Genomic DNA, 12865 nt, shown 5'->3' with positions numbered 1-12865 from the left:
CTACCTGTCATTCTAAATCACCATTGACAACATCTCTAGCTAATGGACCCCAGGTCAGTAGAGGTGTGAGCCTGATAATTCACCGATGACAAGATGATTGCTTCAATCTAACCCTCAACATTTGACCCCCTGATCCCAATAAGAATGGTCAAATCACCATCAGATTCGATCAGTTGGAATTCCAAGGTTAGTCGTTAGTTTGTCATAACCTCTGTCCGATATGACAATTATGTGTACAAGGATGGTAAATTATGGGATTAAATCTTCGGGGGTAATTAGGAGGAATGGTCAGTTCTGAGCCGTAACTTCCTGCGGTACTATGAACTCCACCTTTATGTGATTCGGAAATGTTGGCGTAAAAAATGACGGGTTTGTGGAGGGTTCCTACTGATGAGGAGACAGGTTAACTTGCTATAGTCAAGATCCTGCTGATAATTTCACACTTGGTGACAAGGCCTGAACTGCCAACTGCTATGATACATGTCGAGGAATACACCCCATACAGAGAGTCACACTCCCCGAACATAAAATCTACAGAAATCAAATCGGTGATAATCTTTGGGTTGTGATAATGGTGCAGGCAGTTGGTGCTGTATGATAATTTTATGTCTCCAATCAAGCATGACAAGATGCAGGGATTTGAATTAGCTCTCTCTCCTAATTGGTCCCCTTTACAACAAAGATCTGATTTGTGATAATCCAAGGGGAAACAGTCAACAACAGGTGTGGCACGATGGAGGATAGATTCTGTCTCTCACTTCTAAAATCTGAAGCAATTAAAGATCAAACCTTCAAACTATTACAGTATGCACAATTCATAATAGTCTATCAAAACATTTACTTTGTGCATGGTTTTTGTAAAATCCAAATTCAAATTTTCCTCTTTTTAATTTTTCCATACATTTTTATATACACCACATTAATCTGTCACCAGTAAACCCCCAATAGCTAAATGAATATGAAAAACTTAAAATGATATTAACCAAAACGGAGCACAATTTACTCATAACTATATATACAGATGCATGTACAGTGTATATAAAACTAATATTCTCAGGTTTACTACGCATTTGTATAGCCAAGGGCAATTCAACCCATAACTCAATTTATCTGGTTCCATTTCACATCAATGAGACCGTTTCATTAAGAAAAGATATTAAAAGATAGGTCATTTTAATAATATATCTTATTTGATTAGAAAATCCTCCGTTTTATTGCTAAATTTCAACTAATTTACCCTATAATCTGTAGTATATCTTTCCAGAAATCAAAATTATGATTATTTTCAGGTTTCACAAACTCTGAGGAGGTCTTAAATTCTGTAAATGGCAAATTAATTCTCAGGAAATTAAGTTTTTAAGGAAACATGTCTCTACCGCGATTTGTAATACGGTCATTTGACTAGATATTGTGATGAGACGTCCCTGACTGCATGTCGTTTGACTCGATATTAGAAGATGTCCCGACTTATCTATTGAGGCATATTCTCGAAATCTTATGAATTACTTTGAAAACAAATCCTTTTAAGTGTGTCTGATACATGTATTGACAAACTCACCAGACTCATCCTTAATGTATTTTTATGCTATCACAACCAATAGGAACACCCATCAATCGGGGAAAAAATATCAATCTGGCTCACCTTGTATTGTGACCCTAACATCTTGTACACACATAGATAATCACTAATGGCTCAACAGACAGATGGTTTTCTGACAAATCCTTATTTCATAACATCAAATAGACATTAACGTTTTCAATTGAAACAACATTCAAATTGATTTCGAATGATTTTCACAAGACAGAAAATGACTAAGTAAACAAATTAAAAACATCTTGACTTTAAAACCAACAAACGGTAGATTGTTGTGTTTTAAAGGTGTAAAGCTGACGACAAGATCACAAAAGATGTCTGTCGTCGGGAATGGTTCATTCGGATGGGCTGTCCACTCGAAAAATTCTCGTCAACAGTTGTGGTCAAATAAGACCCTCTAAACCTCTCCATCGTAATGTCCCTAAGGACTCGGAGTCAAACACTCACTGCCCAGAGTAATAGCCCAGCACCTGGGATGGGGACTAGGGCAGGTACAATTAGCCTATTGTCAAAAACTGCCGGATTAAATTTTGACATTCTTCATTCTCTTACCCCAATAAAAGTCATGGCTTCTTTTCTCTTTGAGCTACAATGCATGAATAAGCCAAACCACTAACGGAAATTTGCCTTGATATAAAAAATCAACATCGTACCAATTAATCGTGGCTTGGAATACGGGTCCTTCAGTTTAAATTGAGTGGTCGGGGTAATTGTTAGAAATCACTGTCATGGAAGAAATCCCCCACATAAAAATCCTTATGTTACCAAACTCTACACTATTCAGCTCAATATTAATTCCATTGGTCATGCAAAAATTCTAACCGAAACTTCTGAGCCGATTTTTATGAGGTCAAAGAATAGCAGATAGGTCAGCCCAATGTTCACGGGATGTTGGTTTCACGAGGATGACACGAAGTGTTTGTTTACTGTAATAGAGAAATGATGATCTGCCACGACTCTGTTCTTGGCCGACCTCGGTAACGTTAGAAAACAAAATGATTAGGAGAACAATAGCGGACAGCACAAAACGTTACCCATGTTTTGACAGTCAAAAGAAATGAGGTTGTTAGGAGCATAATGGCTGGAATTAAACACGCTGGGAAACCTGTCCGGAGATTCATACAACAAAACCACGTAAACTCCTGGAGCCAAAAACCGAAAATTAATATCCCCCAAAGATAAAAGTATAACAATTGGCTGTGTCCACTCCGAGGCTCAGTTACATCTCAACCTTTTGTTTGTATCTTTTGATATCAACTTTAACAGATAATGTCTTTTTATAGAGTATGTTTTTATACAGATCTTATCTAAGTACTGTAAACAATTTTTATATCTATATAGTGTACTTTTCAGACATAATAGGCATGAATTTAACCGTGATTTCAATTAAATCCCTGAGGAATTCCATAACACATCTAAAGTGTGAGAAGATCGTTAATAAATATCTTAACAGGTGTAGAAACACAATGTGTCAAGGACTTAACATTTGTCTTGTAAAGTTAATCATGATAATTCATGTACACAAGAAAAAATTACATTGTTTATTTTTGCGACTGTTAATTACGGCCAGTGTATTTCAAGGAAGGTCACCTTGCAGTAGCTGGTGGCTAACACACTGAAACAATAGATACTACAGCACATACCAGATCCATTTCTCAGAAACAAAAACTTCGCCATGGTTCCTATAAGCATGCCATCAAACAATTCTAGGAGAGAACAATTCTGTATACAACTGAATTAATATACCAATTTAGCATATCTGTATTTTAACAATGCTAACTGTTTATAAATTTGCTTTTTGTTATTGTCACATTTGTTTCTCCTATGGAATGCTGTTTTAAATCCACAACACGACATTCACTAACAAGTTAACAATTGACACAAATATGAAATAATATAAATTATAACAACAAGATTATCTAAATGGTAAATTGTTTTCCTTCAACATTTCACTGGCTATGACGCCTGTTATTTGAGCTGATGGTAAATCTGCTTTGTAATTATGGCGATTAGGCATGACAATTTACACATTAAATTATAATTATTACACATCAACATGTCAACTGCACTAGAAAATATACATTTGCATTTTTATGGTACAGAGTTAATCTAGTTTTGGATGAAATAGGACAATCCATTGCCCCAGGTAAACATTTTAAATCTGCATACCTACAGTACTTTAAAAAAAGTTTTAAAACTGAACAAAACCCCCAATAACATTGCCCTCCTGCAGTATTTCAAAGTAAATAGATTTTAAACCTCACAAATCATTACATAAAATGTTTGAAATATTTAATGTTTGTTACATTACTGTAAAATTTTCCTTTGAGTTATTTAACATCCATCAGCCGGGTAATTTTCTGATGTTAAAACCATGTGTTCCTAATTATGGTAATAGTGATGCTAATGTAATACTGGAAATAATTTCAGAAAACCACAAAATTTTATTTCATATCATTTAAAAGGAATTAACAAGCTTTAAATGAACTGAATAACTGAAGTTTTTCATTACAAAAACACTAATGTCAGTATAATGTTATCTATGTTTTTTATTTAATTCTATTTTGTTGGATTTTTTCTTCAAATTATACAAATTTTTTTAGAATTTGAACCAATCAAATTAAGGTATACATTTTTAATATCCCTGATAATGCAGCTTTAAAGTTAATGTCAGCCTAGGAGGTCAAATCCTGGAAGCTAAATCCATGATTCTATTGATCAAGACTATGAATGTCAGTCCGTCGCATTTTAACCTCATCCTGGTCGGTCAAATGTTTGTACATTATGGATGTCATACCCACACAAAATTCGCCATAAAGCTTCATATTTTCTCCTGATAAGAACTAATCACACACATGAAAACAAATAAAATAGAATACTTTGTATCAGGTAGCTTCTGAATCAGCCACATAAAACAGCTCCCTAGTGTTATAGAGAAGGCTAGCTTGGTTCACCTCAAACTGAACACTTCTCTTGTGCTTGACAGTTAAAGGAGGCATTTGGTGTAAAATTGAAGAATTTGGTTCCCTCAAACTGAATGTTTTTCAAACTCCCTACTATCGTTTTACAAGCTCCCCACTAATGTTACATAGAAAGCAAGCTCAGTTCCCTCAAACGCAACACTTCTCAAGTTCTCCAACATATAAAGAATTAAAGGCTATCTTGACAGTTCCCTCAAATAAAATGTTTCTCAAATATATAATGTTTTTCAAGCTCGTATCCTTGATGTTACAAAGAAAGCTACCTCTGTCTCAGATTGGTGGTTTCTCAAGCTCCTTGGTTTTATTAAGTAGGTAACTTGATTCCCTCAGACTTAAAAGCACTTCTCTTGTACTTGACATTTACAGAAAATATTTAATGAAAAACTCAGTTCCCTCAATGTGGATGCTTCTCCAATAACCCTTAGATGAGAAAGGTATAGAGAATTTAGTCAACTCAGTTCTTTCAAACTCAATGCCTCTTCTACAACACCAACAATCATCAATACTGAGGCATGGTCATAACCCCAAGACGAAGAATAAAGGCATTGGATAAAGAGTTTCCTCAAAGTAAATGTTTCTCCAATATTTTTTTGTTTGTTTGTTTAGTTTTACGTCCTATTAACAGCCAGGGTAATGTAAGGAGTGCCAGGAGGTAAAAGAGTTTCCTCAAAGAGTTGGATAAAGAGTTTCCTCAAAGTAAATGTTTCTCGATATTTGTTTGTTTATTTGTTTAGTTTTACGTCCTATTAACAGCCAGGGTAATGTAAGGACGTGCCAGGAGGTTTGCTGGTGGAGGAAAGCTGGAGTAAATGTTTCTCCAATATCATAGTCAAAGATGGCATTCAAGGTATTACATTATTCAACTCAGAGTATTCTCAAACTGAATACTTCTCCCTTACATCAGTCATAGAAGGCAATCGGTATAAAGTATAAAGGCTTTTTAAGGATGGCATCCACTTGTGTTTTTAGAATCAGTAGACAAATGTTGTCTCCTTGTGATTTTGAAAACTATAGTACATATACTAGAGTATATATATAGTGCTACCTCAATGAAGGATGCTATACAGAAGACAGTCAAACTGTACCCAGTAAGGTCACATTTAAAAGACAACATGGACAAACCTGTTGTCCATCTCCCTATTTGCTTAGTGGTAATTAATTAGGACCTATATCTTTAATTGTTATGTCTTTTCTTAGAGTTCCATATGAGCTCAACTAAAGGTCAATATTGAGTCAGCATCAATAGAATGGTTGATAGGAAGAAGAAAACTGTTTACAAAATGAAGAAAGACAAGCTTCTGAACATACTTCCTTTCTATGATCATTCCTTTGGGATACAATTTAATCTCAATCTTCCGATCAATTTCATAGCGCCAAATGCTTAAGGGGTCTCAACATTCTAAAACTTCTAAGCCTTTCAGGTCTGGGTTGTTTGTTTGACAACTAAAGATCAACTGCCAAGCAGTATAACTGTAGGTCAATGGTTTTTCCTTAAGTACTCCAGATTTTAAATATTGTCATCGATTTCTTCCCATATATCCTTCATGAGATTGATTTGAGCTATGCTCAAACCTGTCTATAAAGAACACCGAAGGGACAAAGAAACATTTACCTTTATAGCCAAGGAGTCTTTAAGCAAAGTGGGAAAATTGTTTTGAAATTGGTAATTTGGAAAGAGTGGTCTTATTAATCAGGTGGTCTTTACATAGAGGAAGTTGCTCAAGACAGGTTTGACTGTATTTAATGGTATAACCAGCACACCTTGTCTTCTATATCTGATTCACAGCATTACAGAATATAAGGAAAGGCCTTAAATTAAATTTTCCCTAACTCTTATAATACTTTCCTAATGCTGAGTTTTCTCAACTGATTCATTGAAGAATTCCCTACAGTAAGGAACATTGGCAAAACTTGGCCAGAAGGTAATCAATCAATCCATTACCATGACATATATTACCTAAACAAAGACCCAATTCTTCAGGTGTCACTCAATGTTTAAAATAATCAAAACCCAGTGAAGTCATTATAACACTATATTAACACTAAAAAAATAAATCTTTTTACCTGGTACTGGTCTTCATGAGTAAAAGTCGTAAATCCCGTTAAATGTTACAGTTTCGATTTTAGTCCATCAACACACGAAATAAATGGTATTTTAGGCAATGTTTGTGTCGACTTAACTGTGTATCATTAGTTCTCTAACAATATCTATTAGCTGATCGCTAAAATTTAAACCACCTGTGCCGAAATCTTGTATATCTGGTTTGGGAAACAAACTAATCAGGAGACGAAACGAAAAAGGTGAACAGGGCCTATTGTGGTCAAAATACGGATGTTTAAGTACGAAAGGGCGCCTATTAGACGGGTCAGTACCTACAAAGTCTGCTGTAGATACAAGGCCCCAACCCACGGCAACCTGTCATAATTGTCTTTAATTTCAACCCTTTACAATGTAATTATGACCCCAGTTAATTGTGTAAAAGGCTACTCTATGAGTCAGGGGGTGTCAGTTTCCCAAATATCTACGGTATAACTTAACATCTGGGCACGTACATAATGTAATTTAAAAATAGTTTAATATGATAAAACATATCATGTGGACTAAATCGTTGAATTATAACACATCTAGGTTTTTTATTTCGGAATTCTGTGCCGTCTTTATTGATAGTAATGTCTATAGTCGATGTAATGATATCCCTTCGAGACACGATGAATAATCAGCCCTGCTTCCTGAATGCGTGTTTACAGTTTAATATTGCGTGTTCTACAGATTTTTTTACATTATCAGGTTATAGTTTTAATACCTTACTGAATAATATTTAAAAGAATTTCCTTTTTGAATTTGTTAATATCTATAAATTCTCATTTGCATCTGCGATATTAGATAGCATTGTTTAAAGTATAAGACTATATAAAGTTTAATCAATATTACATACCGATATTAAACAATAGACTTTTTTTCTTTTTTTCTTTTTTGCCGGGGAGGAGGGGGGGGGAGGGGGGGTGGGGGGGGGGGGAGAATTTAAGTCCTTACATATTTATATTAATAAGGTCAAGGGTCCATTAGGATAGTCAGATCATGCACAACCCACATTTACTGATATCAAAATAATAAAGTGTCCAAACCAAATAAATAAACCCTGACCGATTTTAAACCCTCTGATACATATACATTTGATATATAACTATAATATGGCCAAACCGCCAAACTTAAATGGGCCAATACAATAATATGGCTAGCATACTGTATTTTGACTTCTCATTTGTTAACAACTTTTTTCTGCTACAATGATAACATGAAAAGTGGGGATCTTAATGGAAAAGGCTACAGTGACAATTAGATTGAACTGATAGCTCTGTCGGATATTTGTGACAAGGTTATCGGGGAAAACATCCTGTCAGAATTCACAATAAATATCAAAATAATAGCTTCTTATACATGTGTGACTGGAAAATGTTGTCAATTTAATGTGATATTGTAGCACTTCAAACATGTATAAACTTACCCCTACATTATGATAAATTGCTTTACTTTTTACCTGACGCCTAGAAATAGATTCTACTGATGTATGATTAATGAAATTGATTTTTTCGTATTGAAATGAATTCTGTGGATCATTTCGCACAGATAAGTAGATTTTAATTCATCATACACATTAAAGTGAACATGACATTTTACCAAATCATTTCTGACCCTTCTCTCACCTTTTCTTTTAAAATCAATTAAAATTCTAGATTTACTCACAAATTTGAAAGGCATTGTACAGTACGTTTTAGAATTCAATAATGTTAATTGATATTAAATTCATTATCTTTGTAGCAGTTTGTGAAGACATATGACACTTTCTTAAGCGATAAATGAACAGTAATATGAACTGTGATTCCATTTTGAAGACTTGTCACAGAAAAATTGTACAATATAACATCTGATAACAAGAGGTTTATGAGGCCTGTATCTTTTATTTGCATCCTTGAACCTGACATGCTTTATCAAGAGGTATGGAGACCGAGGCTCTCTACTGATTTTACATGTTGCCTTTTACCTTAAAAATGATCAAGGTCATTAATTCAAACAAACATAAAAGTCTTTGGACCACTCCAGCATTGCTTATCTATGGACAAAATGTTTTTGTCTCTGGGCCTTTTGGTTTTTGAGAAGAAGGTTTTACAAGGGAACACCATCACAACACACTACACAATCTTTGTATGACTCTGGATGTTAAGGATGTGAAACCTTAAGACAAACCAATCATGGCTACACTGAATGTTATGTCAGAATAAAGACTTACAATTATATGTAAAATGTAAAGTTTTGACCCAATAGCTCTTTGAGACAATAAGTATATAAGCATTGTTTGGTCCCTGTCTGATGTAGACACAAGATCTAAGCCTACAGATCTGATATTGATCTGCACCTTATGCCCTCAGCTGTTACTAGTGATAAATATAGAGCCTGGCTAGAGGACAAATTAAGTGTTTTAATCCAGCATTAATTCTAATTATACCACCAGACATTGATACATCAATACACATATAGCAGCCATTGATCCCGTCATCACATGTCGTTGATACATCAATACACATATAGCAGCCATCGATCGCATCATCACATGTTGTATACAGAGGACGCAGCTTATCCATCTTTGTATATTACAGAGTTATCTCCTCTTGAGAGTAGATAAGTCAATTATCATGATCATAAACTTGAAAATAACTTGGTAAATTTCTAAAAAAAATGGGGAATTTGACCTTGAAAACTAATTACAGCACAACCACTACATTACCTGAAAGAGGAGATAACTCTTTAAATAATTAGCAGATTAGACATTAAGAAGAAAAATAATTCTACTGAAGCAGACTGTCATCTGTAACTGTCAAATCAATACAAACAATCCCTTTATCAATTAAGTTATTTCTTTAACAGAGAAATATAGAGCAGGCAATTTGAATATATGAGTATTCCATGAATTTTTGGCTTGATTTTTTTTCTTAAAAATTTAGCTCTCTTCAAAATTATTTCAACATTCATTACTCTTGAAAATTCCTTAATTTTGTCACATGAAATTCAATGCATGAGACAATATGAAGCAAAGCCTAACTAAGCTTTTACTATTAGAAATTGTATAAGATTCAGAACAGGAATGCTATTGAACATAAAATAAAACTGGATGGAATGAGTAAAAAACTATTGCAATGAACGAAGAAATACCATTAAACAAAATGGTTTCTTGAAAAATCAACTGATTCTCAATGTACATTTAAATTATTCCAAACCAGAAAAGATGAAGCATTTCATTTTCATAAAATACAGGCAACATTATATAGATACATGTTTACTTATGTTACTGTTAAAATGATTCATAATGCAGGTTCTTAAGTATAAACAGAAAGCCTCTAGCAAGAACACAATAGGTAATGCATTACCTTACTGGTACCTCAGGTGCGTACAGGTGCAAATATGATTAAGTACTATAACAGGGAGGGGTCACAATGGGTAACCTTTGATGACCACTGTGCAAGTTTCTTTTACTAACACACGTATATTATACATAGGCCGTCAGCTTACTCATCGCCGTGGGTCTGTGATGTTTTCCCACGTAAATGACCATGACTCTGCTACTGATTGTTTTGTAGCGAGATTTATTTGGATATTAAAGGTAAATCACTAATTTGTTTTGTTCCATTGACCAAATCAGGTCATTCATCAGCAGAGAAAAACAGTGATTATACATTTACATCAACTCATAAATGGTAGAAAAAAATTGTAGATACAACGCCAACACATAAAAGACACAAGTCAATGCGCTCCAATGATAATTTGTCATTGTTGTTATTGAATAAATGATGCAGAAAGAGATGGTAAATCAATTACAGTGTAATAAAGAAATGAACAAGAACATTATTCTGTCTATCAATTTGCAGAAACTGAAGTGCACCTGGAGTAATTCCTGAGATTGTAGCTGAAATTAACATTATGTAGGATGATCAGAACATACATTTCATTTTCCTGACTATTACTTAGATATCATAGTCTACCTTAAAAATGAAAAACGGTGTTAAATCTGAGAATATATTGACTCTCTCAATTAACCAAATTTTTAACAAAGTAAATAATATTTTCAAGTTTATTTTTCATGATGACTCTAAAGTTGACCTTGAAACAATTAAGAGACTGGGGAATGACAATGAATTGAGCATCTTAAATTTGCATTAACCTAGCTAATATAATAAGAGTTCTTTGTATCCCATCATCATAAAATATTGAAATATTTTATCGCACTAAATAGCTGCAATAAGCCTAACAGTAACAGATGTTAATGAGCACTTAACTAATTAACTGTGGAGTAGACAATCAGGATATTTCTACCTAATCACCGACAAAACGTTTGGTACTAGCCAATCAAATTTCACATTCAAAAACTATCAACCAATCATGTTCATTCAAATGACTACTATGTTAATGGCTACAGGAAAACATTTCTGCCAGGTCAAAGAGAAATTAATCTAAAAGCATTTTACTCTAATGGATAATAGAATTAATCAATTTTCCTTAAAATGAATACCACATTAGCATTCATATGATACATAGAAAGCCAGTTATGCTATACATATTTATGATAGAAGCACAACCGAGTCATTTATTTCTTGAATTTTTCATGGTTATCTCCCTTTTAGAGATTTTACCTTCAGTGTCTTTTTCCCACAGACAGTACATGCATTAAAGGTAATGATGTACTTTAGTACAGAGACAAGTGAAATACAACCACAAAAAGTGTCTGTGTTGTCACCGGTGTTACATGTCCGTACAGGTCCACTTCCTCCACTGCATGTCAAATGACGGAACATTATCTTGTCTTTACAACACGATACGTACATGTCTGTCAAAGGATGTACAGTTAGAACAATTAATGTAGGTAATTTTTTATTTATTTCTGTTTCCTAAATGATAGAGAGTCAGTGTAAAATTTCCTGTGAAATTTGTAGGAAAAATGATATAAAGGTGAAATGTCTCTATAACAACTAGAAAAGGTCAAAAAGGCCTGCATTACTTGCCAGTTTTTTTGTCCTCTTGAAAGATAATAGATTATTTTCATGAAGATTTTTACAATAAATGGCTATTTATACAAACTCAATAGCAATAAATGGCTATTTATACAAACTCAATAGCAGGTCTCTGGATCTTTGGTACAATGTATTTAAAGAAGAAGTTGTTCTAAAGATTTTCTTTTAAGCATATTTGTCAGATGACATTTACTGTAGCTCAAGGTCATTTGCTTGAACAAAGTTTAGTTGTATCTCATTCCAAGATACAACTGGCCCAGTTTAGTGTTTCTGTTATAGAGAAGTTGTTATAGGGAAGAAATCATTTTGTTTCCACATGTTTAAAGAGATAAACAATTGTGAGTTTGAAAAACATCAGCAGAAGAAAAATCTAGACACCATGACACAAAATCAAGAGAAATCTTATGTTTCCACAGTACCATAGCTGGTTCTGCACATCCATGTGATGTATGTGTTTATTTATAGATCATATTACCTGTATCTACCAGCACACCTCCCATTTACCTGGTCAAACTCGACAATTTAATTACTGCACCTGATTTACACACCATCAAACTTCGCTACCTCATTAAACTCGACTTATTATGATGTTATGGTGATGTTTTTATTCCGTAGATCTTGATGCTCCCAGCATTCTCAGCTTGCGGTGAATACTAATGTAAAGTTCTTCGAATATGATAAGAATTAAACATCCTAAACCACACTTTCCTACTTATGAAGTTTTCATGTTTCACTCTAACACACATGTTGAAAGATATTGTGAGCTATATAAAAATATTTCAAAGAAAATGACAAAAACTGAAATTACCGTCAAGTTGACAATTGCCAAATTTTTTTTAGATTCTATGAGACATAATAGACGAAACCCTAACCATGAGGAAACAGACGCTGACAGTATTGTCCAAGTTACACAGCTGGTCGCAGGGATTGTTGAATTTCAAATTAGGACATTAATATCAAATGGATTCTGCCATCAAAACCATTCAGGTTAAGTATATATCCACATGCTATATACCAGATCCCAGCAGGGTCTGACTATTATCAAAGTAACCCGATCCTTGGAAACTAAACTCGGATTTAAAACTTGGTGTAGATTCTTAAGAAAATTGAAGAAACATGATGCAAATTACAATCAATTTCTAATTTGACATATGATATTTATCATGTCTTTTTTCCTAGTCTGAGTCCTATTTTAAGTATTTTACATATCTGAACAGATCTGGAGGTA

The 12865-nt window shown here is 33.9% G+C and overlaps 1 protein-coding gene across 3 annotated transcripts in view; it reads right to left on the bottom strand.

The window, feature by feature from the left end:
- LOC138327765 (protocadherin gamma-B7-like) overlaps positions 1-12865 on the bottom strand; it is a 56020-nt gene that overhangs the window by 39590 nt on the left and 3565 nt on the right. For 2 of the 3 annotated variants that reach the window (XM_069274116.1, XM_069274117.1), the window contains exon 1: positions 6640-6884. The exons of the other annotated variant lie outside the window; for it this stretch is intronic. The gene's annotated coding sequence lies outside the window, so the exon portion shown is untranslated. Of the gene's footprint in view, positions 1-6639; positions 6885-12865 lie in introns of those variants that run through there. 3 annotated transcript variants of the gene reach the window in all.

This window comes from Argopecten irradians, chromosome 7 (assembly GCF_041381155.1).
Source record: "Argopecten irradians isolate NY chromosome 7, Ai_NY, whole genome shotgun sequence".
Classification (NCBI taxonomy): Eukaryota; Metazoa; Mollusca; class Bivalvia; order Pectinida; family Pectinidae; genus Argopecten; species Argopecten irradians.
This window is presented reverse-complemented; position numbering and strand designations above follow the sequence as displayed.